Genomic DNA, 27,706 nt, shown 5'->3' on the forward strand with positions numbered 1-27,706 from the left:
CAAAGTTCTGGTCTGCCATGCTGGAGACCCGGGTTCATTTCCTGGTGCCTGCCTGTGTTTAAAAAAAAAAAAAAGAATTTGTGAGTCTTTTTCTATTTCAAATAACATTTTTTAAAGTAATAAACTGAAAACACAGAGTTTTCATTATCTTGTCTTAAACAATTGAAAAATAAAGATCAGTTGCAAAAAGTTAAACAGTGAAGAGTAAGCAAGAAGAGATTATTTTTCCTTTTTTTATGTCACAGTTTATATACAGGGACATCATATTCTCTCAGAAATGAGATGAAATGACAGTTGCTTTTCCTTTATGTCATTTTTGTATCATATCACTACTGCCTCCAAACATAACAGGCATTACATTTTGTCCCCTTCCATTACAGGTGGAAGGGGACAAAAAGCCTGTAAAGAACACACCTATGAGGTCAAATCATCTGCTCTTTCTTGCTGGAGCAACTTCTGTCCTCTCATAAAAATTAAGACTGAAAGAAAAAGTACTTATTCATCTAACCACTGTGGCAGGCCAGCATTCTGAGTTTTACTCTCAGCAAGTAGTTTAAACTATACTTTGAAACCAAAGTCTAAGCAAACAGGAAAGAAAAAAAAGTGAATAAATCCTCTAAGTAGGAAATTATGATACTGTTCACAAGGCATACCGTGCCTTGTCACAAGACTAATCTTTTGAAAACTAAAGTGCTTAACAATGTCAAGTGTAACTAGGGTTGGACGGACATCACAAAGTAGACTACAAGAGTCCCATGATGCTGGGCCAATAGGTAGAGTTTCTAAAGGAGACAGGACAAGCGTATTACCTTCCTTCACTTACACAAATACAAGAATTTTAGAGGACTCTGCAGAATACTAGAAAAATTCCTGACCTCTACTCCTACTTCAAGGACTATTCCTATGTCAAGGACCGATGGCCACTACCAGAAGCCAGAAGAAGGCAAAGAAGAAATCTTTTCTAGAGGCATGGGAGAGAATATGATCCAGCTGACACTTTAATTTTGGTCTTCTAGCCTCCAGAACTGTGAGTAAATAAATTTCTGTTGTTTTTAAGTCACCGAGCTTGTGGTTATTTGTTATGGCAGCTCTAAGAAACTAATACAAAGAGTAAATGAATATTTTGCATTCATATAGTCATTTTAGGATAGACACAAACAGGGATAGAAAGGCTAGAGTGAAATATTTAGAAAAAAAAGGATAAAATGTTATATCCCTGGGGTGGGGGCTGTGGGGCTGTGAAATGTTCCTCTACAGTCAAGATTCTTAATGTGTTATCTGTGAATACCCTGAAGCTGTATGCAAATGTACCTGTGTCATTGCCAGTGCATGCTCATTTTTATGTGGAGAAGAACCACTGCTACATAGTGATAAGAAAAGGAATAAAAGCACAAAAAATAATTATCACAATTTCCAAAGGAAATATGTTGGAAGCCAACTAACAGGCACCATTATCTCTCACTTAGAACAGTGGTTTTGAAACTTTTTAAAAGTGAGTGCCCCAATTGTAAATTTTTTTATCAAACACCATGATATATGTATATTAATTTATAAGCTATATACATACACCACCAATAACCATTAATATTAGTAAAGTGTAATTTCCTTCTCATATACATATACTCATACATATGTATGTATATACATATATACAATATACATACATACATTTAATGCTTTCTTCCCATCTTCTGGTGTATACCCTCTTCCGCTTGTATCCCCCTTACAATCACTTCTACAAACAGCAATTCTCGCAATCTTTTATAAATGTAAATTACATCATGTCAATATCTTACTTAAAACTAACTAGTTGCTTTCTATGATATGCAAAATAAAATCCAAATGCCTTGGTTTGAAAGGCCCTCCATGATTTGGTCCTTTCTTTTGTCTTCAACTGCATTTCCTAAAATTCTGTCTCACTCAGCTCTGGTTACAGAGCTTTCTTGCTTATTCCTTGAACTCTCCAAGATGGTCTCTACTTCAGAGGCTTTGCATTGGCTGTTCCTTCTTCCTAGAATGCTCTTCCCTCAGATCTCTGAACGGTTTGATCTCTCACTTCACTTAGTCTGTGCTCAAAGGCCTGCTCTGAGGACCCCATCTCAAAGGGTCCCATCACCATCCTTTTTAGTTGTTCTCTATCTTTGTGCCTTCCAGTCTTTTTATTTGTTTGCTTCATAGTATTTACCAAGGCTTGAGATTAAATTATGTATCTCCCCAATAAAATATAAACTCCATATGGCCAAAGATTTTGCTGGTTTCCATCTCTGTGTCTTCAGCACCTAGAATAAGGCCTCGCATGCAGCAGGTCCTTGATATAAATGAAAAAATGAAGAACAGTCAAAGCAATTGAAATACATTCTAACTGCTGTTCATTTCAAAATGAACCTTGAAACCATGTTCACATGATGGAGGCCATCACTCTAGGATGAACTATCAAGCAAAGACAGCTAAAAATGGTTCTCTCTTCTCTCAACAACCCTAAAACAGAAAGCATACCTTGCTTACAGTACATATCACTTTATTTTGCACTATGCTTATCTGCATGCAGATCTGACCTCTCCTAGTAGCTTTTGTGGGGAAAATTTCCAGTCTGACCCTTCCTCTTATCCCTCACCACATCCAACATGTAGCAGATGACCAGCCCCTGGGTTGTCATTCACACTCTTGCTGTAACGTACGAAGGTCCATCTGCCTTGGCAAGAGCAAGCAGTGCCAGCCCCTTGGAGCCACTCGACACGCAGATGGATGTTCACAGGCATTCATCTGTTGATATGCCTGAATGAAGAAAAAAGACTTGCAGTGGAAATGAACCTATGAAAAATCACCAAATACCTGTATGATAATGGGGGAAAAAACTATCTCAGTGTTGATAAGATAAAAGAATGATGAACACAAATAAAGATTGAGCTTAATTTATCAAGTGACCTCCATTTCTTTTTTTAGAGGTCAATTCCAAACAGAAGTAGATATAACACAAATATGGCATTTAAATAATGTTTTACAGATACTGTATCAAAAAATTAAGAAATCAAGCTATGCAATAAACCAATTTTAAGGATGAGGCAACCGCAATTCTTGAAGATTCAGACTAAGCAAAGCATAATTCTATACATAGACCAGTAGGTTAGTCCCATAAGATGTCCATAAAAGCCTCCTTTTGAAAGAAACTCAAATCTACTTTGACATTAATAATTTCCACATACCAAAAATTAGATTAAACCTGAAAACAAATAAATATACGTAAGTCACAACTTTTCTTTATCTTAATATCCTCATCTGTACCTGGAAAGAACTAAAGTAAATAGCTTCTTCAGGTCTATTCAAACTCTGAAATATTATAATTCTATGAGGCAAATAAGAATCCAGTTGGGTATTTCCAACTTATGCGTTTTATGCTTATGTGTTTTATGCTAATTAATGACCAAGATCAGAACAAATATTAAACTCTCATGAGACTTTAACTTAGAAAGTATTGTACAAGTCAGCAAAAACAGAGAAGCAAATAGTAAGAATAGGAACTGAAGCACTTCAAGAAGAAAATAAAATGGAATTCAATTAAAAAATGTAATCAACAGGTCCGGGAGAAAAATAACCCAAAATATAAATATCAATAAAAGGAAAAGTTTAGAAATAATAATACTATAAAAGATCTCGCAGTAAGAGAGAAGGGCAAATGAGCTTGCAATATGACCTATCAGAAAAACAACGATTTTTAAGATTTCATATACAGTGCCACAATTCATAATGGCTTGGGAAGGCATTCATATTTCTATATCTATTTATGCAGAAATTGCCATTTTGCCACAGACCACTAGTTCATACCTTTTGCTATCTCCTGAAAGTAAACAGGTGTTCCAGAGGAAAACTCTACTTTCATTAATACAAACCTAGTAATAAGGCAATACTGTATCAAGAATATAATTTCCTCTTGACCTCAGATGGCAATTATTTTCTACCCAAAGCAAGAGGCTAGCTCACTTTGATTTCATGCTGGTGTCCCACTTAAGAGATCCCATGTAAATTACAGCAAGACTGCTATCTTCACTCACTTGTCACTTCTAACACCCTAAAATATTTACACAATTTGCTGTCAACACTATCATTATTAGAAACCAGGCACCAGGTTCTCACGGGTTTGAAATCATTAGTATAATATAAAGGGCTGTAAATAGTAACTGTTCTTTCACAAAAATCTTTGCTTTCTTAAAATTTTGGGTTTTCTATTATTAGCTTCAATGTCTTCAAACCTCTGAGCAACCCCAGTTTAATATAAATTATCACCTTGAAGTAAAAAAAACAAAAAGGGAAAATGAACCTTGAAAGTATGAATGAGTCTATAAATACATAGTATGGTAAGAACAATCTTTTGATAGAAATTCTCTAGGAAAAATGAGGTTTTGGACTTTGTCATCAATGGTTCTCTGACAGAACAGAAAAAAAACCAGATTAGAATGCCAAAAGCCAGGTAATTAGCAGCATGGAGCTTGAGCTTTGTTTAAGTTGTTTCTAGTTCCCTGCAGGACGAAATCACCTTTGGAAAAGATCTTTCCACATCCTTTTTATAGGACCGAAGAAGATAATTTAAGGGTATGGAAGAGTATGAAAAAGACAATTGACTTTCTCCCTTCTCTCCTTCATCCTGGCAGAGAACTATCTGTACTTCATTGCATTATACCTAGGTGTGAACATGTGATAAGGTTCTTGCCAATGAAATGCTAACAGAAATAATGTGTTCAAATTCTTAGCCATATATATAGTTTAGCTTTTTTTTTTTCAAAGAGAGAAAACGTTTATTACTGGGACGTAGTAGGAGAGCAGTTGGACTAGAGGCCCAAAATCTATCTCTCCAAACCAATAGTTTTATCAGAGAAAAAGATGGGCAGGGTTTAGGATAAATGAGCACAGTGTATTGTACAGCTTTTATCCTAACTTACACAAAGAACTTCAACTGGAGTTGAAAAGTAAGGCTTAGAGACATTTCAACGATTTGTGAATTAAATGGCAAGGAGATAATATAAATGAGGGAGTAGCTTCTGTTCAGAGACAGCAGTATACAAAATGACCCAGAAACAGACTTGGAAAGCCTTGGCCAAAAAGGGAAGAGAAATTAAACAAAATAAAGTTTCAGTGGCTGAGAAATTTCAAATAGAGTTGAGAGCTCATTCTAGAGCTTATACTTATGCATTATATAGATATAATGCATAAGTTCTTAATGTATTAGAATAGCTGGAAGGACATACCTGAAACTGGTGAACTGTAATCCAGTAGCCTCGGTTCTTCAAGAAGACTGTATAACAATACAGCTTTAAGGTGTGAATGTATTATTGTGAAAACCTGGTGGCTGACACTTCCTTTATCCAGTGTATAGACAGATGAGTAAGAAAATAAGGACAAAAGATAATTAAATAATGGTGGGGAAAGGGGGCATGGGATATTCTGGGTGTTCTTTTATATTTTTATTCTCATTCTTTTTTTTTTTTAGAATAATGAAAATAATTAAAAATTGTAGTAATGAATGCACAACTAACTATATGATGATACTGTGATCCATGATTGTACACTTTGGGTGATCATATGGTATGTGAATATGTGAATATATCTCAATAAAATTGCATTAAACAAACAAACCCAGAAACAAAAATAAAGCCAAAAGAAAAGAAGGACGAATTTCTTATCAAAGGTGTCCATATGAAGAAATAGTCTCTTGTGAACCAAAAATAACCAAGCAATAATTCAAAAATATGCCATCAGGAAAAGCAGCCTTGAGTATGAATTAAATGGTCTTCTAGGTTCTTTGTATACCTTAAAAAAAAAAAGCCTCTAAATCAATTCTGGGAGCTAAATAAAAAAATTAATTTGCCTTAAATTTAAACCAATATTTCTAGATAAGAATGTATTTCAAAAGTAAAAATTTCCTTTACTATTCTGGAAATAAAGTTGCTATAAAAACCGCTGACATGGTAGAAACTCACAGTGCCCAGCACAGTTTTAAAAGTTAAATAACAAAAATAAATTTTGTCTAAAGATAATTTAGCAGGTTGTGAGTTTTGAGTTTTTAGTAATTATTTTTATGACTACTAAAAAATAGTAATAACTACTGTAAGGTAGAAAAGAAAATAAGGTTCTCTTAAATAGCTAAAGACAAATGAGGCACGGGAAGAATGAGAAAATAATGTAAACTTTTTATCAAAAGAAAAAGCACTTCTTATTTGTAAATAGTGGCAGATAAAAGAATAATAATAAATAAAATTCATACATACTTCAAAACTCTTATTCAGCCCTGTTATCATGCTGGCCAAGAAGGAATAAAAGGAGTGGTTATCCAACTCATATCTAATTTTTCTGTTTCTATGGAAAAATCCGTGGATATAGGTGCAGGCCATCCAAGGCAATGGTAGGCATTCAGATAACGACAACTTTGGTTGGCAGGTGAGGTCTCAAAGTTTTTACTTTTTTTTTTTAGAACGTGATACTAATCTCTAAAAGCAGTTAGCAATTTGCAGCAGGATGGAAACTAAAAAGACAGGGATTTAAATAATCAATAATACAATCAAACTGCAGAAACAGCTACCCAATTAAAATAGGTTTTCCATTTATGATTTACCCCAAAACAGAGAATCATTTTCAAGAAACCATTTGGGTCAGTTCTTTACCTCCCTTGATGCAAATATATAAACTGACCAAAACAGAGAGAAGATTAGCCATCCTATTTTAAAAGATTTTCAAGAAACAATTTTCCACAGTTTTCTTTGGTAGTACAATTAACCCCTACGTTTCTTTATGTTTAAAGATGCAATGTTCTCTCCAATTGATCCCACTCTTCTCTTCCCTTCCAGTGACACAGAAAGCTCCTCGCCACTGCTCACCGATATCATGGCAAGAACCTCCTAACCTTGTCTCTAATCCTCTCATTACATGATCTTCCCAAAATACACAACAGATCATGTCAATCTAAGATTTTTTTTTCATGGATACCTACCCCCTAGAAAATAAAATTTAAACATAGTCTTCATAATTCAGACTCAAACTCTTTACTGCCTTATGTCCTCCTGCTCCTACCAATATTCAACTACCGCTATCCACCTAAGAAAGTCCTTCAAATACCTCTTTTCATATTTCTGCTCATGATTCATTATATGCCTAGAATCTTTCTCTCATTTTTAACTGTTGACTGTCCTTCAAGACCCACTTTCTTCTTGAATTTTTTCTTAAAATTCCCCACTCAAGATTGTTCTTACAACTATAAGATACTAAATGTGTGTTGCTATTTTTTTAAAGATTGTTCTTACACTCCTTTGTTCTCTAGCACATTACAAAACTTGCCATATTCTACCATCATTACAATTGCATATAAAGCTATTTGTAAGCCACTGGATGGCAGAGATAGTCTTGCTTTCCCGGCACAGAAATTGCAATCTCAGGAAGGTACTCAAATGTTTGCTGAATTATATGATGTGTATTATTAAGGAAAATTATTAAAATCTATAATAAAGGGGAACCATTTATAATTATATTCAAGGTACAAAAGAAAGAGTGGCCTGCGTATTTATGTTCTAGCTTTGCTATTTATAGGCTTTGGCCATGGTTATCACAATATTTGTGAGCCCATGTTCAACCATATAAACTGGGAATAGTACTATATGCCTGCAAACAACTGCTGGGAAGATTAAATGAAATAATAATAGGTGAAAATGCTCTGTAAGCTCTTAAAATTTATAAAACAGAAGGCAGATTCCTTATGAGGTGACAACATGGTTTGCAAAGAAGGAAATTATCCTTGACTGGAAGAGTTTATGAAGACAAACATCTGACTCTTTCTTTGTTTCTCAAAAACAAAATAACAACCAAATAACATTCTTTTTCAAAATTTTAGTTTTCACATGAAAAATGATTTGGCCATGATGAGATAGCTTATAAAAGCTAGCAGTGTGTAAGTGTACAGAATTGGAAAAGGTGAGAATGACATGAGTGTCCAAGTTTCCATGAGGACCCAGCATCTTCAGAGGATCCAAGCTGAAATATAACTGTCCTTGGGCTGCTTTCTCTATAGGTGAGTAACCAAGATATAAAGAGGAACAATCTATAAGTGATTGATACCTCCCAGTTGTTCCTTCTATTTAGTAGCGTATAACATTGGCCACACTCAGTAATAAGGTTAACATGTCAGGGTCTCCAGTCCACAGTCATCAAATATAAGGTATCAACTCTGCCCTAAGAGTTTCAAGCTCCCATCTAAAGGGGTGTATCTAATGGGATATTAGCCCAAGTCTGGGTTTTTATCTATTATTATTTACTGAGTAATACTTCGTGGTATTCGCAGTGTGGTGGAGGCTTAGATAGGTTCTGCCCTCTAACATTCCTGAGATGCCACTATTTTTGCTCTTCTTGGGATAGCATAGTGTTGATCAGAAAGTCATCTAAAAAGTTAAGTCAGTATATTTTACCACTGATAAATGGTTTGCAACCAGGAAAGAGGGAGTATGGATATATGAAATAAAGAAAAAATTTAAAAATATCCCAGGAACAAGCCTTTCTTAATATTTGTATAAACTGTTATCCATTAGGAATGTATTTGGCTACAAAAATCAGAAAAGCTGACTTACAGTGGCTTAAACTGATAGGAAGTTATTGTTTCTCACAGATCAGGAAGGTCCCAGGCTGGCAAGGTCACTCAAGGATGCTCTTAGGCTCTTCCTTTCTACTCTGCTCACCCTCATGCTCACTGCTTCACTTTGCAAATGGGTGCTTCACCTCTAGGCAGTATGGCCACATTCCAGGCAGGAAGACAGTACAATGACAAAAGGGAAAAGCAAAGACAGAGAGATAAAGGGCTTTTTCAGCTTTTTTACTTTTTTTTTTTTTTCCTGAAGAGGCACATCCTCTAGTGACTTCATCTTACATCTCAAGGGCCAGAACTGTGTCTCATGGCCACTTTTGTGCAAATTTGTCTAGGAAGGCAAATATTTTCAGCTGGTCACACAATCAGGATCTGTAAATAAGAAATAAAGGGGAATAGATGCTGGCAGACAATTAGCAGAGTCTGTCACTACATGGAAGAGGGAAGATAGTGAAATCACAAAGTTTACAGAAAACAATAAAACAAAGCTAGAGAAAAAGGAGACAAGTTAATGTGGACAAAGTACAGAATGCATCACTGGGCAAAGAAATGGCAGATACACACCACTGTGGCTAAAAGCTAATGTCTTTTTAGTATTGGGAAAATATATAAGAAATTTTACTCATAGAATCCAAACTATATTTAATAGATAATGGACACACAACAATTAAAACCAAAGAAAAATTTCTCAATTAGAGCATTAGAAAGTGGTTCTTGAAGACATTAGTCTAATGAGCTGCTCTGGACAAACCAGGCACAAAATCAGAGGCATTATAGTAAAAAAGCACTCTGACCTTTACATTTAAATTTATTTAACAAGCATTCGTCGAGCACTTCTATGTGAAAAGCACTATGTCTGATACTGGAGGCCTGAGGAGGATGGAGAATACAAATTTGAATTAGATATTATCACTCCTGTGCCAGTTTGAATCTGTGGTATACCCCAGAAAAGCCATGTCCTTTAATCCTCATTCATTATTGTTGGGTGGGAGCTTCTTGATTATTCCCATGGAGCTATGACCCACCCAAATGTGGGTGGTAACTTTTGATTAGATGGGTTCCATGGATATGTGTCTCCACCCATTCAAGGTGAGGTTGCTTACTGGATCCCTTTAAGAGGGAACCATTTTGGAAAAAGCTACAGAGCCCATGCAGCCAGAGACCTTTGGAGTTGAACAAGGAAAACACCCCCAGGGGAACTTCATGAAACAAGAAGCCTGGAGAGAACGCTAGCAGACAACGCCAGCAGACAATGCCATCATGTTCACCATGTGCCTTTCCAGTTGAAAGAGAAACCCTGAATGTCATCGGCCTTCTTGAACCAAGGTATCTTTCCCTGGATGCCTTAGATTGGACATTTCTATAGGCTTGCTTTAATTTGGATATTTTCATGGCCTTCCAATATGTAAACTTGCAACTTAATAAATTCCCCCTTTTAAAAGCCATTCCATTTCTCGTATATTGCATTCCAGTAGCTTGTAAACTAAACTACCTTCAAAAGAAATTGTTACAAACATGCAGAAACTAGTGGTGTTTCTATACACTAGTAATGAACAATCCAAAGAGGAAATCAAGAAAAAAATTACATTCACAATAGCAATTAAAAGACTCAAATATCTAGGAATAAACTTAACCAAAGTTGTAAGATTTACACAGAAAACTACAAAAGATTGCTGAAAGAAACTAAAGAAGGCCTAAATAAATGTAAATGGAAAGGACTCCATGTTCATGAGTTGGAAAACTAAATATTCTTAAGATGTCAGTCCTACCCAAAGCAATTTACAGATTCAACACAATCCCAATCACAATTCCAACAGCCTTCATCACACAAATGGAAAAGCCAGTCATCAAATTCACACATGTAAGGGGTCCCAAACAGCCAAAACTGTCTTGAAAAATAAGAGCAAAGTTGGAGGCCCCACATTTCCTGATTTTAAAAACTATTACAAAGGTACAGAAATCAGCATGGTACTGATACAAGGACAGACATATAGACCATAGAAATAAAACTGAGAGTTCAGAAATAAATCTTAACACTTATGGTCAACTGATTTTGTTTTTATAACTTTTTTTTAACATAAGCAGGCACCAGAAATTGAACCCGGGTCTCAGGCATGGCAGGTGAGAGAACTCTGCTACTGAGCCACTGTGGCCCGCCCTATAACTTTTCTTATTGTATAGTATAACATATATACAAAGCAAAGAAATAAAAAAGCAATAGTTTTCAAAGCACTCTTCAACAAGTGGTTACAGGACATTCCAGAGTTAGTCATGGGCTACCATAAAATCCTCTCATATTCTTCCTTCTAGCTGCTCCAGAATATAGGAGGCTAGAGGGCATAACTACTTTTTTATTATCACAATAGACTATTTTCCTTCTTTTTTTGTGAACAATAACATATATACAAAAAAGCTATAAATTTCCAAGCACAGCACCACAATTAGTTGTAGAACATATTTCAGACTATGACATGGGTTACAATTTTACAATTTTAGATTGTGACTTCTAGCTGCTCTAAAATACTGGAGACTAAAGGAGATATCAATTTAATCATTCAGCATTCATATTCATTTGTTAAGGCCTATCGTCTAAGTATAATTCCACTATTACCTTTGATCTTTCCATACTTCTCTTTGGGGTTGTTTGGGCTATGGCAATTCTAAATTTTTGATATTGGAAGGGTGTGTCACTAATATGGGGTAGGGAGATGGAACTATCTAATGTTCTGGAGAGGCTGGGCTAGGTGTCAGAACTTATTTGGACCAGGGACCCATTTGAAGGTTGTAGATTTCTGGAAAGTTACTTCAGTGCATGGAACCCTTGCGGAATCTTATATATTGCCCTAAGTGTTCTTTAGGATTGACTGGAATGGTCCTGGTTGGGGGTTGCAGGTTATGATAGGTAGTAAGGTCTGCCTGAAGCTTGCATAAGACCAACCTCCAGAGTAACCCCTCGACTCTATTTGAACTCTCTCTGCCACTGATACTTTATTAATTATATTTCTTTTCCCCCTTTTGGTCAGGATGGAATTGTTGATCCCATGGTGCCAGGTCTGGATTCATCCCTAGGAGTTCTCTCCCACATTGTCAGGGAGACTTTCACCCTGGATGATTTCACTAGCAGAGTTAGGCTTAGAGAACTGAGGCCACATCTGAGCAACAACAGAGGTCCTCCAGAAGTAACTCTTAGGCATGCCCATAAGTAGTCTGAGCTTCTATGCTACCTACATAAGCTTCACAAGAGTAAGCGTCATGATCAAGGGCATAGCCTATTGATTTGGATATCCCTAATGTTTGACACAGTATCAGGGGATTCCCTGATGGTAAGGTTTAATAGTTCCATACTCTTTCTCTTTTTCTCCCCTCACTCAGGGGACTCTGCCAATACTTTTTTTTCTTTTTCTTTCTTTTTTTTTTTTTTTTGCATGGGCAGGCAGTGGGGATCAAACCCGGGTCTCTAGCATGGCAGGTGACATCTTTGCCTGCTGAGCCACCGTGGCCCGCCCTGCCAATACTTTTTGATTATCTGCTCAACATACTCTAGGATGCTTCCAGGCATTACAATAATCTGTAGAGGATTAAAGGACCTCTTTCTTATTCTGTGCTTCCTGTGTTTCAGTTGTTCAAATGAGCCATACAGATAGGTTGAATTAGATTATGCACTATAGAAAATTTCAGTTTCAGATCAAATAAACTTTTCTTCTATATGGTCTCAAACAGTATGTATGATTCTAATATATAGACACTGTTTTCCTTACCCCTATGTTCTGAATTACTTTAACCGCAACCTGCTTGGCCAACTGATTTTTGAAAGGGATACCAAGTAGGGAAAGTATTGTCTCTTCAAAAAATGGTGCAGGGAGAATTGGATACTCATACGTAAAACAACAAAGGTGGATCTCACACCCTACACAAATTAACTCAAAGTGGATCAAAGACCACATATAAGAGCCAAAACTACAAGAAGAAAACATAGAGAAATATCTTCAGGACCTTGTGTTAGGCAACTAAAGAAAACACAGATAAATGGGACTTAATTACAATTTAAAACTTTTGCGCATTAAAGGACTTTATCAAGAAAGTAAAAAGATAAACTACAGAATGTGAGAAAATATTTGGAAACCAAATCTGATAAGGGTTTAATATCCAGAACATATAAATAACTCCTATAACTCAACAACAAAATTACAAACACAATTTAGAAATGAGAAAAAGACTTAAAGAGACATTTCTCTAAAGAAGATAAACAAATGGCCAATATACACATGAAAAGATGCTCGAGGTCATTAGCCATCAGGGAAATGCAAATTAAAACTGCAATGAGTGGGAACTTACTAGAATGGCTATTAAAAAAAAAACTGAAAATAACTAGTGTTGGAAAGGATGTGGAGAAACAGGAGCCCTCATTCACTCAGAAAAGTGAAGTATTTAATTATATGACCTGGCAATACTACTTCTAAGTAAATACCCACAAGAAGTGAAAGTAGGGACTTGAACAGGTATGTGTAAACCCATGTTCATAGCAGCATTATTCATAACTGCCAAAAGGTAGAAGCAACCCAAGTGTCTATCCACAAATAAATGGATAAACAAACTGTGGTATATACATGCAATGGAAAATTATTCAGCTATAAAAAAGAATGAAGTTTTGATGCATGTTACACCATGGATGAACTTTAAAGGCATCATGCTGAGTGAACTAAATCAAACATAAAAAGACCAGAATTATATGATCTTAGAAGAAATAAACAAAACATGCAAATTAATAGTCAGAAACTAGAATATAGGTTACCAGGGGTTGAGTGGGGGGGTGGGAAATGGGAATTAATGCTTGATTGGCACAGAGTTTCTGTTTGGGGTGATGGAAAAGTTTTGGCAATGCATGATAGTGATGGAGCACAACTTTGTGAATATGATGAATACCACTGAACTGTATATTTGGAAGTGAATAAACTGGAAAATTTTAGGTTATATATAAGTTAGCAGGAAAAAAATATATAGAATGATACAACACAAAGAGTGAACCCTAATATAAGCAACTCTGGGCTATATTAACGTATAACTTTAATAATAATATTTCATCAATTGTAACAAAGGTACCACACTAACACAAAATGTTTATAACAGAAAAAACTGGAATGCTGTACTTTCTGCATGATTCTTATGTAAACCTATACTTGCTCTTATGAAAAAAAGAGAGCCTGCAATAAAAGGGGATTCATATGAAGGCTCAGACAAAGGACAGGGTGGGGGATAAGCAATGCTAAGTGAGGACAGATTCCAAATGGACCATGTGGGTGTTGCAATGTTGGTTCTTCTAAAACTGCTCCAAGGGCTGGTCGGCATATTTTACAGGACACCCAGCCCTGTACAAACATGTGGTGCTTGCTGCTTGTTCCTTACATGTATTCATATGATTGCAGAGTCTCACGCATCCTCCCTTAGCTGTTAGTTCACACTTTCATGTCATCACTTCTAGCATAACCATTTAAAAAAAACCAATTGCTTTTCAATTAAAAAGTAGCATGCAGATATGGCCTCTCTCTAAGACCAACTCTGCAAGTAAAATCATTATCAGTACATGGGACATGACATCCACGTGTCAAAGTCTCCCTGACAATGTGGGACATGACTCCCAGGGATGAGCCTGGCCCTGGCATTGTGAGATCAACAACGCCTTCCTGACGGTAAGGGCTTTGAAAAGAAAAGTAACAAAACAAGGTATCAGTGGCTAAGAGAGTTCAACAGAGTTAAGAGGCTATTCTGGAGGCCATTCTTATGTGGGTTTCTGCTAGATATTGCTAATTGCCAAGGTTTGCCAAACCCCAACGGACATCATTCCTGTTAACCCTAAAGAAAGCCCAGAGTTCTATCTGACAGCCTACAAAAGTTGTATGCACTTAAGCTTCCTTTTCAGAAACTTGAAATCTTCAGATGGTTCCTAGGCCAGATAAGTCATGAAACCCAGGAATACCAGTCTCTCCAGGAACATCAACCAGTTCCATCCCCCATCCCACATCGTCAATACCCCTTTTCAACATGAAAAAAAGTTAAAAGGGGCATAACCCAAATATCCCTAAAGACTGAAGAAGGGTCAAAAGAGAAGGAGAAGTTATAACAGAGAAATTAGGATTTAACAAATGAGTATGACTACTGAATCATTATATTGATATGTCTTTTTAGTCTCCAGTGTATTAGAGAAGCTAGAAGGAAAAACCTGAGACTGTGGAACTGTAACTCATACCAAACTTTGAAATCTGTTCTACAACTACTTGTTAAAATGTACTTTTAAATTTATTGCTTTTGTATATATATTTCACAATAAACTATGTTAAGAAATATTTATTGGGGAAAAAGTAGCATGCTTGAAACAGCTAAGAAATACAGAAAAGCATAAAAGAAAAAAACCTCATAATCCCACAACCCACTAGTAACATTCTGGTATATGCCCTTTCCATACTGTTTACTATACTGTCTTTTTCCTTTAATGTATCATGAACATTTTCCCATGACAATAATGATTCCTCTACTGACAACATGGTTTTTAATGGATGCACTACATTCTATCATATGGATACGCCATAATTTATTAAACCCATTCCATGTAATTAGACATTTAGGCTGTTTCCAATTACTTGATGTTCTAGGTGCTCTATTAGCTTATTTACTTAGAATAAATTCTTAGAAAGGAAAACTACTGGGTCTAAGGCCCTGTATATTTTCAAGGTTTTTGAAAAATAACTTTTACTGTTTACTTTAAATTATAAAAGTAATACATATTCAGTACATAACATTTAGAAATAAAGGCATGCCAAAAATATTTTGGTGATGAACAGTACAGTCTTTTTCTTCTATGCACATATACATATATTTCAAAAAAGTGGTAGCTTACTGTATGTACTACCTTAAAATCTTTTTTCTTAATTAAATAACCATTAAATATTCTTCAAAAATCACATTTAATGGTTGCACATATTCCACTGTATGGTCATAGCCAATAAATCCCTTAGATGCTTAGCCTCTTCAATTTCATGCTTTTTTTAATAAACATTTACTTCTCTAAGTCAAATGGCACTTATATTTATGGTTTTCGTTAAATTTTCCCCAATTTCTTTCTGGAAAGAATATAGCAAGTTATACATACACAGGTAGTGTGTAGCCATTTCCTACATTTTTGCCTAACTCTGAGTGTTTTCACTTATTGCTACCCAACTCTTGTTAGCCTGATACATTCCTACAGATCTTTTAAGACATAATTTAAATATCACTTTCTCTAAGAGGTCTTCCCTGGAGTCCAGCTTCCTTTCCAGGTGTAGTTATTGGTACCTCCATTATGCTCCCATAACACTATGTTTACTCCTCATTTTTAGTGCTTTCTAATCTGTATTCAATATTACAACTAGAGTATGTGCTTCTTGGAAGCAAGGTCACATCTTCTTCACTGTTGAAGTTCCAGTGCCTGGCTGTGTCTAAAATATTAGGCACCAATAATTTTTTTCTGGATAAATATACAGATTAGTGTCAGAACTTTCCATGTTTTCCTGCAGAAAATGCTATGAGCTTGTTTGCAAATTTCAATTATTGATATAGTATGCTGTCCAAGAATCCATGATGTTAAAAATAGCAAGGATCCAGGATTTTTTAAGTATACGAAGGAAGTGTTAGAGTGTTCTTTTTGGAAGGGAAAACAAAGTATATCTTTCCAAAGTTTGACCTTCCTCTATTTCAGAATCCTTGGCAAAAAAGTCCTAACATCACAAACTTTCATTAAAAAAAAATAAATTGTTCATTTATACAAACCTACACTTTGCATCGTCAAAAATGCACACACACGCACACACACACTCACACACATCTTTGTGTGCAAACAACCTAAATGTACAAGTTTCAATCTAGTAGAATATGGGAAAACTTTACAGTAACTATAACTGTTAGTGTTATAAGACTTTGTGATCCTTTCAAGGGTGGAAAGCATTAATAATTTAACCTTTTGGTTGCTTTTAATTTTTTTACCATTATAAACAACTCTGTGACGAACATCCTGTATATACATCCTGCTCTTTTTACTAGAACTACCCTAATAATAGAGAGAAATTTACTTGTTTATTTTAGCATGGGCCAGACTAATTAAGATACCTGTCAAAATCTTCCTATCCCATATTATTTTTGAAATTTCAATTAGTCCATTTCTTTCAAAGCTATGGAAATAGAAATGATATAAACAAAAGGGACCACAATAGCCTGTGGGAAACTTTACAGGTCACATGGCCTGGACTCTTCACTGTTTGAAGCTTCTGAATTAATCAGAAATACCATCTGCAGGTCTGTCTGTCAGTGAAATATTTTTTCTGCTAACTCAGCACCCCTGTAAGAGAAGAAATGGTTTTGTTTTAAGTGGTTTATCAGACCAAATTCAAAACCTTGGACATTATATGTCACACTATAAGTACATTCCAATTTACCCCTGAAGTCTTTTCTTTTTACGTATGCTTTGTTCACTCTTACATTGATTATAAGTCAAAATTCAGAGCAGGATATCAGCAACGCATCCAATAATTATCCCCCAAAGATTTTTTTCTAGATTATTTTCTGTTCTGATGACTACAGAGTTTTAAACTCAAGTATTACCAAGATTTGCAAAACACCCAGAACTTATTATAAAGCTCTTCAACCCAAAGTGCTTTCTTTCCAAAGAGTCATTTAAAGTGATGACCACAAGTTGTTTGATGGGAAAACCAAATGGGCAAAGGGTTTATAGTCACTCAGAATGGGCCAATAGGGTCAATGCAGTAAGAACAACATTAACTTCTTTGTAAAAATGTTTAAATATGTATTTTCTATAGTGATTGCTAAATATTAAGTTAACTGAATATTCTTTCTTTCAATTTAAGTACAGAAAGGCATAAAGTTCAAGTAATCAAGTGATAGATGAGAAAATAAATCAAGGTTTAATTTCTTAAAAAAAAATCTTGCCCATTTAAAGATTTTGTCACATTCTTTACATACATCTCTTTTAATCTACATGTTTCCTTTTATTCATTTTTCTTACAATTTATCTGCAGAAGAAACCGCGTCATTTGACTAGCAGAGTTTCCCACCCTCCGCGTGTGGCTAATTGCACACTTGCAGGCAGTTCAACATGTACTTCTGTCCTATTTTTCCTGCAAATTGGCAGCTGGATCCAGAAGACTCCTGGTTGGCTTTTTATGACTCCATTTCTTAACTTGAAAAAATGGAAACCATATATGAAAGCACTATACTTCATTGTACAAGCAGCCATGGCAAGAGGATGATCACAGAAATCAGAATCTGCAATCTTCTGGCTTCAGTCTGGGTTCCAGCTCTGCTACATGTGAGATGCGTGATCCCAGGCAAATCTCAAGCTCAGTTTCTTCATCTACCAAACAAAAATACTGCTCATCTCACAAGATTGCTGTGAGGGTTAAATGGGATGAGGCATGTAAACATACAGCTATAGAAGTGTACATGTCAGTGACAGCATTACTCATTAGCCAGAACCTAAATATTCTTACACTGAAAGAAAAAAATTGCGTCAGAGAACCTATTTTTGAGCAGGGTTAGACTCCAAACAAGGAGACTAAATGCTTGTGAAGGAATAAATGACCCCCCTCCCCAAACTGGCAGCTCCTATGACTCAAGAGCTCTGTGGGTTTTGTAGCTTCTACCCTACAAAAAACACAGTACCATTTAAACAACTTACCCCAAAGCTACTCATCAAAATGTCAAGTAATGATTTATAGCAAGTGAATACTGAAAATAAATACTGATTTTTATTTACCTTTCAATCTGCGGAAATCCATTAACTACGGATTCTAATGCTCTTTAAAGCACTTCACCAGGTCACTTCCCTTCTTCCACTCCACATCCTGTTTTCTTTGGGCTTCTCACATAAATTTACTTGAGGGCCCTTCTGCCTACTCACCTGCCTCATACCTCTGACCTCCTGAAGCACAGCCTAAGCCTGGGCCTTCCTTTCTGTTCTCCCTTGCCCACTCAACTTCCATTCTACCCAGCTTTCAAGCAGTTTCTGAAATACTATTTCCAGATAGTCTTGATTAATCAGTAAAGTAGCCATTTTTCTAGAGCTGTGCTCTTCATAGTGGCTACTTAAATGCACATTTAAATTAATTTTTTGAATTTAAATTTAGTTTCTCAGTCTTACTAGCCACATTTCAAGTACTCAGTCAGCTACAACTATTTAGCAGCCACTGTATCTGCCAGTGCAGATGTTATAGAACATTTCCATCATTGGAGGAAGTTCTATTGGACAGGACTGTTCTAAAGCACCCTTTCCTCTCCCTCTCCTCTACAAGCTTGAAAAACAATGTGGTATAGTGGAAGATATGAGCTTTGAAATTAGATGCCCTTTATCTTTTGAATACTGGACATAAAAGGTGACTGTAAGAAATTGCATAAGTACCTAGTACAAAGCCTGGGAGGGAGTGGGTACTCAATTGATGGTAGCCATTATTAATGCACTACTGCTTTCCTAAGTAACTCCAGAGTCTCTGTTTTCCTTTTAGCAGTGTACACGAGTATCTGGAGGAATAACAATAAATGTTACTTCCTTTCCTGTGTGGCAGTTTGGGCGATATACTGGAAAGATTATGGACTTCGGTATTATAGAGACTTGCTCAAATCCTGGCTCTGCCATCTTATTAGCTGAGGTCCTTGGGCAAATTATTTAATCTCTCTGATGCTCAGTTTATCCATCTGCAACATGGGAATACTACTACTACTACACCATAGTAGTGATTACTAGAGATAACGCATGTAAAACACTGGGTGTGGCACATGGTAGTCATGCAATAAATTTATTATAGAAAGAATTACTTATTTACTTTATAGTGTTATGTATTCAGCATAGTTAGGTGCTAAGTAAGTGATTGTTGCTGTTGATAATGAAGGTCAGGCTAGTAAATCTTTTGTAGAATGGTGTCATGTGTTTGTTCAAATCCTACTCCCTTAATAGGAATTTCTCTGATATTACTAGAATGCAGCTAATGATCTTCTCTATGGTATTATAAATTCTATTCATAGTAGTTCTCAAATTTATATGATATGGAGAAAAATCAAGTATTTACAATTCATCGGACAGGTTTTAATTTACCATTACTCAGTAATTTTACACAAAGGCATTTTATGGAGTGCCATAGTGGACTGGAATTGCAAAGACTGGCATAAAGAATGATCACCAGCACTCACTAACAAAGGCTGCAGCTTAAAATTTTGCCTGGACAGCAAGTCTGAAATTTTTGTCTTCAGCACATAATTCAAAATTCATAACTTTTTTGTTCGCTTTTTTTTTAAAACAGAGATTAAACTGCATGCATGAGACATTAGACGACTAGGGAAAAAGAAAAGAAACATTTTATATCCTCAGACTCTAACACATTCAGGATGGCAGGGGAAGGGCAAACAATAACCGAGCCCATCTTGCTTCTAGCAGTTGTTGTACTCTAAGTGATACCACATCTCAGAGAGTGGTTCTATTTGCTCGAGTTGTCTTGTTTCTTCATGTACTAGAATGTTTGTGGATTTTTCTAAAATATCTTTGGGGGAGGGGTAAACTGGTGAATCACCAATTTAGTAGCCAGTCATTTTCCAAGAGAAACAAAATAAGAAACACCAAGTAACTAAACAAAGAGAGCTATGAGTTCAATAACCTGGATTATCCCACAGCAAGGATTCCGTTACTGTTGAGCACAATTCCTTTATCTCTCAGAGACAATCAACCTTCAGCCAGAGAAGTGTAACCTTAAAACCCCATAACTCAATTTAACATAGTGTTAAAGTTTGGGGAGATATTTGTCAGTGCTAAGGCTGATATAATCAGTCTGAGGGACCCTAGAACAAAGAGCACTGGGTGAAAAGCATGTCACCTCTGTGCACATTCGTTTCCCTGATGAACAAGGAGCTATTAGCTGCAGAGAAAGCATTATCTAGGTGAAGAATGATGCCGATTGTTTTAGTTGCTTCTCCTGAAACTGGAGTAGAACACAGGTCCCAGTGAGTTAAGGGGCAGTTTTTGTTATTGGGGTGTTGTGGATTTTTTTTATATCAGATTTAATTTAGGAGAATATATAGACACAGAGTGTATTCTTCAACAGCAACCGGAAATCAATTTGAGACATAGATCTCTTTTAACCTCTGCTCTCACCTCATTAAAAAAAAGTTTTAAAATGCTTAATCATATAAGACTTTAAAAAAAATCTAATTGGATTAAACACTAGCTTTTATGAAAAATTCAAGAAGGGCGATCTATGTGGCCTCTTTACTAATAAGACTAATTAATTAATAAAGCACCTAAGGAAGGGGGATAATATATGCATCGAACAAGTGGTTCTTTGAGGGAGCAGGATCCATCTTCAAAATTTAATTCTCAATAAACTGTAACCTTTAGTTTAATTGTGAACTTCTATATCAATTATTATTCTAACCTCATTTTCCTAGTAAAATTGTTTACCACAACAGTCTTGTTATATTATGTTTTAAATTAATCATTGCTCTTACTGATTCTAAGTGGAAATGCAACCTGTAAAGTGTATGTAAAGCCTTTACCATCTCATAACTTTAGTTTTTTTTTTAAGTGCATAATATATCTTATATTACATTTGTTATTTTAAAATAGTTTCTTCAATGTAGCCATTCAGCATATTATATTATTACAGATTTAAATCACTGGTAACATTTGTAAAAGAAAATATTAAACTCTCCTCTGAATGTAGGTTTTCTGGTTTAAGATGTAAAAATATATTCTTATTTTTGCTGAGTAGGCTTATTTTTAATTATTTCTTTTTTACACACTCTCTGGACATGTCGGACCATGAACTGATAATTTGTGTTAACATCTTAAAATCCAAGAACTTTCATATCATGAACTCATTAAAATATATTTCAGAAACTGAAGTTCAGGCAACACATAAAATACCTGCTTTTATCATTTAAAAAATGACCAGTATATTTCATTTTTAAAGGATTGTAAAAGTTTCTTAATCAAAAACTTCTCAGGGGTTTTTACCACATGGATTTACTGTGAGCCTGCTCTATCTGCCAGACCAGTAAACCTGCCAGCCCACCTCAGTCAATATCTCACATTGAGATGCCATGTTTTAAAAATCTTCCTGATCGGGTAAATATTATAGGATATATTCTTTTCTAACTCTGCAGATATGACTCTCATGGAGATATTTATGAGGGCTGAAAGGATTGAGGGAAAAATAAAACCCACACTGCTTTTTACGTTTCTTTTTTAAATTCTTTATCGGAATTTCAATAATTCATTTAGCAGAGTGTGCAAAAATTTCATAGAGATTTTTTCCTAATTTTATACTTTGCCATATATTGAAAATCATACCCAGTATGCTCTTTCATCATTTGGACTGAAAAACAGAATATGTTAGAATTACTGAGAGTGATAACTTGGGTAAAGGTTTAAAGACCATTATAACTAAATCAGACAGAACTCAATTTTGCCTATTTCATATAGGAAGAGTAAACTTAATGTTGTGAAACTTTTTCTCTAGTGGTGACTTCTACAGCACTGTAGAAGTGCTGGTCTGGGGTCTCTGTAATGTTTTGTACAATGAAAACATACTGCAACAATCAATTTCAAAATACAGTATATCACACTATAATAATCATGTGAACTGTAAAATGTGCTACAATTATTCACTTGACTCAGAAGTGGCCAAATCACTTGTGCAATTCCAGCTATTTAACTAACTTCTTAAAAACAAACAAACAAAAAGTTTATGACTAATGTACCTTCACAAGTTAATTCCCTTTTTTTTTTTTTTTTTGCCTAGCCTTCCTAAATGAACTGGATTTAATATCAACTTTTCCAACATTTGTTTTAAATTTCTTTGCATTTGATATGAAAAGTCATTATTCTCCCACATACCATTTTCTCTAAATTGGACACAGCTGGGACTTACATAGCTGAAAAGAAAAAAATGTTTTTCTGTTAAGAGAAGCTACATATAGTGCCTCTTAGCAATGAATGAAATATATCCCTAAAAAAGTTAGTATATTTAGAGTTAAGAAATCATATTATGATTTGAAAATTTATCCATGGAACAAATAAATACAAAACCATAAAAAGTTTCCCGTTTGGCTCCTTTTTAATGTGTTTCATCCCAAATGAAAAGAGAATTCTAAGGAATTCCAAATTAGTGGGGAAACACTTTAAGAACGAACATTATAAAATTTAAATAAATGTATTATTTTTGAGGAGGCAAACATGGAAAAGATTCCACATGAAGACCTCCTTTAATTGTTCTGATATTCCTTAGGAACATCCACAAAGATGCTTGCTTTATAAATGAAGGTATCTACAAATACAAAGAAAGAAAATAAGGAAGATAGCCGTAGTCTGCCTTACTTTCAGCCTCAAATTATAATAAATAAAATAATAAGATACTTAATAAAAACTCAGATGTAGTTTCCTAGGAAACTCTTCTATCCTACACTTTGATAACTGTCATGATAACTATCATGACACTCCAACCGACCATTTGATATTTCCTTATAACTACAAAAGTCAAACTTTTGCAAATTACTTCTATATTATAGTGTTACTAACCATAATTATTCAAGATATTGGTAATTATAATTTTCCTAATTTTAATGTTAAAAGAAAGACTACAAAATTTCAAGCTGATTAATATTTGGGGTTAATAAGTATTTCTAGAATGAAATTTTTGCCATAGCTAGGTAAAGACAGATCTCTAAGGAAGAAAGCTATTCACGTGAGAGCTTTGTGAAAATTCAGATAGCAAAATTTAAAATCAATAGTCAGAGAATGTATATCCAAGAGCATTTGCAATTTATTAGTAACAAATCCCACTGAAATATACATGACAGTAAATAGCACAGGTATAGTTAAAGGCCATTTTCTGATCCTCTCTGAGTAGGAAATGCTGCAAAATAAAAATGCTACAAAGTTTTTATGAAAATTTGCATTTTAGTCTGCCTCATGGAAAGCACAGGCTTTACATGAAAAAAATCAAGTAGGGGAGGTGCCTGAGAAGCCTGCATATGTCAAGAAATTGGGGTGAATAAGATCACCTAACCTGGTTGCAGGTAAATCTCAAAAATGTTACATCAAACTATTGTTTTTTAGAAATGGCAAAAATTAAACTAGTCCTCTAAAGAGCCATAAATGCTTTGTTATTAAGAGGTTTTTGTCTTCAGATGCTTATAGGAATGCCAATACTAAAAATTAATAACTATCTAAGATTAAAATTTTATTCACACATCTTAAGGGAGAAATACATAATTTAGCAAATGTGAATTGATTTTTCTATTTTTCTAAAATAACTATCATCTCTTCAAACAGGGGAGAAAAAAAGAAAGTCAATGAAAACTACCAGTTTTCAATTTAATATTTAAATCACTGTACTATTATTCTCACTCATTTCACCTGTGCCTGACTCCTTTTCATTTTGGTCTGCTACCTTTATAGCATTCTTCTCCTACAATTCCTCATCTAGCATAATATTTGATATTCCTTCTTGGGTAAAAAACAATATTTGATATTTAAAAAGTATGGTCTCCTTCAAGTTATATCGAGTTCTCTGAATTTTTAAATTGGATAGCACATTTTCATCAGAATTTGACTTAAGCATAGAAGTAACCTACCCTAACCATTACTTAAGATTTTTGAGTAACTAAAAAAAACAACTTAGGAACAGTGCCTAATTTTAGTCTCTGCTTCCTGAATTGCTGTGTAAAGTACATTTAACAGCACATTTTCATTGATTGGTTCCTGTGTAAAGTATATTTAATAGCACATTTTCATTGATTGGTTCTAGTCTAGAGACCAACTATTCCAACACAGAACAGTTACATTTAGTAATCTCCCAAAAAACAAACATAATTTTGTGTTACTTGCAGAAGTTACTTTATTCCATGGGCAATACACATGAACTCGTTTGCATAGCAGTTCAGTCTTTCCTTCAGCTATTTGCCACCTACTAGAACATGATTAATATATACATCCACTGGAGAAGAAATGCTACATTAACAAATAGTAAAACTGGTAAAATTAATGTAATAGGAGTTATAGGAGGTCTAAGTCTGTCAGAAATGCTAACCACATCCATTTATTATTAGTAAGAGAAAATGCCTGTAAAACTGTTTTAAAATTCATATGAAAATGCCCCTTACTAATGTGGCTAGGAATCTAAGAGCCTCAGAATTACGGTTTTATTTTATTTGTCCTCTCCCTGACTTGTGCAGTAATAAAATATACTGAAATGACAGTTGTAAGTACTATCTTTTAGTTTTTAAGGGCACTGATAAAATTAAAAAACAGGAATTTCTCAGATACGACTATATGTGTATACATTCACACACATGTAATTTTATTTGAGTTCATTCCCTATGCTCACATGTTAAGAATTTATATATTTTAGCCTTCCTCTTCACTAAAACAAAAATCCAGAAAAGCCCAAAAGTAGAATTTCATTTTACCACAAGAGGGGGCTAGAGAATTCTAATCTTTTCCAAGGTCTATAAAATCCTCAACTGCTACTTTATAGACATTCAATTACAACAGGCCATAATACATTAAGGTATTAAAATACACATATATTCCAACATATGCCAAAACAAGCACTACACTGGAATGCCCAACAGATGATCACCAACACCAGCATCAAATAACTACTCAAGCATCTTCTAGTGGTTTATATGTGTTTACACTTTAGCATACCCCCGCCCCACAACCCACGACCACCAAAGACTGCTCCCTTAGATAATCCCCTTGGAAAGGAAAACATCAAAGAGTATGATAAAACACGCAAGAATTTGAGAGTATGACAAGGTAAGGTAAGGATTAAGAGAACTAAAATTTATGTCGTTTGGACAAGTAAAGACTCTAGGGATAAATGTTCACAGCCTTTCAATACCTTACAAAAGTAACAATATAAATGAATTATTCAGTCTCAGAAGGCAGTATAGAAAAGAGCAATGGCCTGAAACTAAGGAAGGAAAGGTTGAGGGTAGACATGAAGAATAAATTAGTAATAGTAGTTGGGCGGGAAAGACAGCCTACAAAGGAAGGATTCAAAGCATAATCGTTATATTTGATAATTAATTAAATGAGATATTAGTAAGAATGATGTGAATTCATTAAAAGGGCTAGATTAGATAACTCAAATGATTTTTTTTTCATAACCTCTGACAATCTCTAGGTCCAACTATGTTCTTGAGCATTCATAAATGTCTTTCAATGATGATAATGATCATTTGTAGGAAAGAGAGCTCATGATCCCAGTTAACCCTATATTTTGCTGATTAAAGCAAAATTTGGGGTGTTATTATGAAATAATATTTATAAAAATAATTACAACAATGATGTCTACCTTTCTGACAGTTTCATGAAAATATACTATATTTTTTATATACGATATTACATGTAAGCAATATTCTAACAACTTATAGAAATAGAATAGATCTGCCAAATTCAGATAAAGGATTCTATAAATGGAAACTTTCCATGAAGTAACAACTTCCCTCTGAATCTCAATCTTTCGCAAGCCAGAGAAGGCACTCTTTCCAACTACATGAGTGTATCTGAGCATAAGCTACTTTGGAGGGGGAGGAAGGCTGTCACTCAAAGCCAGAAAGGCAGTCTAGTGCATAAGTGTAATACAATTTGTGAATCTGGCAATCTTTCCCTGTAGACCATAATATTATAGAGTAACAGGTGTTTCAGTAGCACTGTTTTGTTTTTTGGGGGGAGGGTACATGGTCCAGGAATTGAACCTGGGCCTCCTGCATGGAAGACGAGCATTCTACCACTTAACCACCCATGCACCCTCAGAAGCATTATTTTTAACAGCATTGTTTAATATTTCCATTTTACTTCTAAAATTAAGAGTTCTATGTTAGCTCAAAAGAATTTATGGTTAATAGAAAAAAACAAAGACAAGCAAAGTATGAAGAGTTGAACAGACATATATAAAGTGTGTGCATGTATATACTTGTCTTATGCTTAAATAAAATTCATTCACTTTTAAGTTGTATTAGACTTTGAGATAATAATGGTCAATGACTTTAGAACTTGAGGAAGGGCAGTCTGTTGGTTAAAGCCATATCTGAAAATACACGATTCTAGAACTCTATACTTGATTGCCCCAAGTAAGCTAGCTAACCTTGGGGTACTTCAATGTTCATCTATTATGGAGATGCTGTGTCTACTTACAAGAGAGTCTAAGAATAAGGTAATTACGCATGGTATATAATATATCCAATAAATAGCATGCAAAGATGTAGAATCCCTCCCCACTTCTGGTTGACTTACATATCAATCTGGTATATACATTACATTATATACTTAAATAAGCAACCAAAATACTGATTATTTTACCACCCCTGAAACAACCACACTAATGCGTTCAATAATCATATACTATAACTTTCACTTTGCCATTAAATATTCTTGACAAGTTCAGAATTTGGAAAAAAAGAAACAAAGAATCGAACCTATGTAACAGTTAAATCTTATTTGGAAAGTCACTCATTTAAAAATCAACTATTTGCACGTATAATGACCATTATTTCATTACTAATTATGGTGGAAGTTCAATAAACGTTTGACCTTTCAAAGAATGGACTTTCGCTCTGGGAAATACTTCTAAAAATACTTTGGCCATAACCCAGATCAAATGTTTTTCAACTACTACAAGTTCAACCTATTAGTCTTTTCTGCAAATCTGTACCTCATCATCAGCACTTGATTACTTTGTTGTGAGGTTGTCTAAATCTCTCTCCAACTAAATTACATGGTCTCTAAGGAAAGGGATCACATCCTATCATTCTCTTGTATTCTCCACAGAGCATCTAAACTCATGATTAAATAAGGTCATTCAAGCATGGGTATTCAATAACTAACTCTCCCTTCGGCAGTATATTAAAATCTATAACACAGACAGGCCAAAAAAGATAATTAATAAATTTATGTCAAATCAATTCAGGGACTTACTGTATGTCTTTCATATTTATAATTTTTAGTAATTATGGAGCACTTCAAAATTCTTTATAAAATATACTTCTCCCAAT

At 34.8% G+C, this 27,706-nt stretch overlaps 1 protein-coding gene and 1 long non-coding RNA gene across 2 annotated transcripts in view; one reads left to right on the forward strand and one right to left on the reverse strand.

The window, feature by feature from the left end:
* SKAP1 (src kinase associated phosphoprotein 1) overlaps window positions 1-27,706 on the reverse strand; it is a 312,290-nt gene that overhangs the window by 171,215 nt on the left and 113,369 nt on the right. The window lies entirely within an intron of this gene.
* Window positions 785-17,885, forward strand: LOC143687574 (uncharacterized). The gene is made up of 3 exons (XR_013177584.1): window positions 785-1,027; window positions 7,874-8,050; window positions 17,680-17,885. It is a non-coding gene; the product is annotated as an uncharacterized LOC143687574 (long non-coding RNA).

Source organism: Tamandua tetradactyla, chromosome 6 (genome assembly GCF_023851605.1).
Source record: "Tamandua tetradactyla isolate mTamTet1 chromosome 6, mTamTet1.pri, whole genome shotgun sequence".
Classification (NCBI taxonomy): domain Eukaryota; kingdom Metazoa; phylum Chordata; class Mammalia; order Pilosa; family Myrmecophagidae; genus Tamandua; species Tamandua tetradactyla.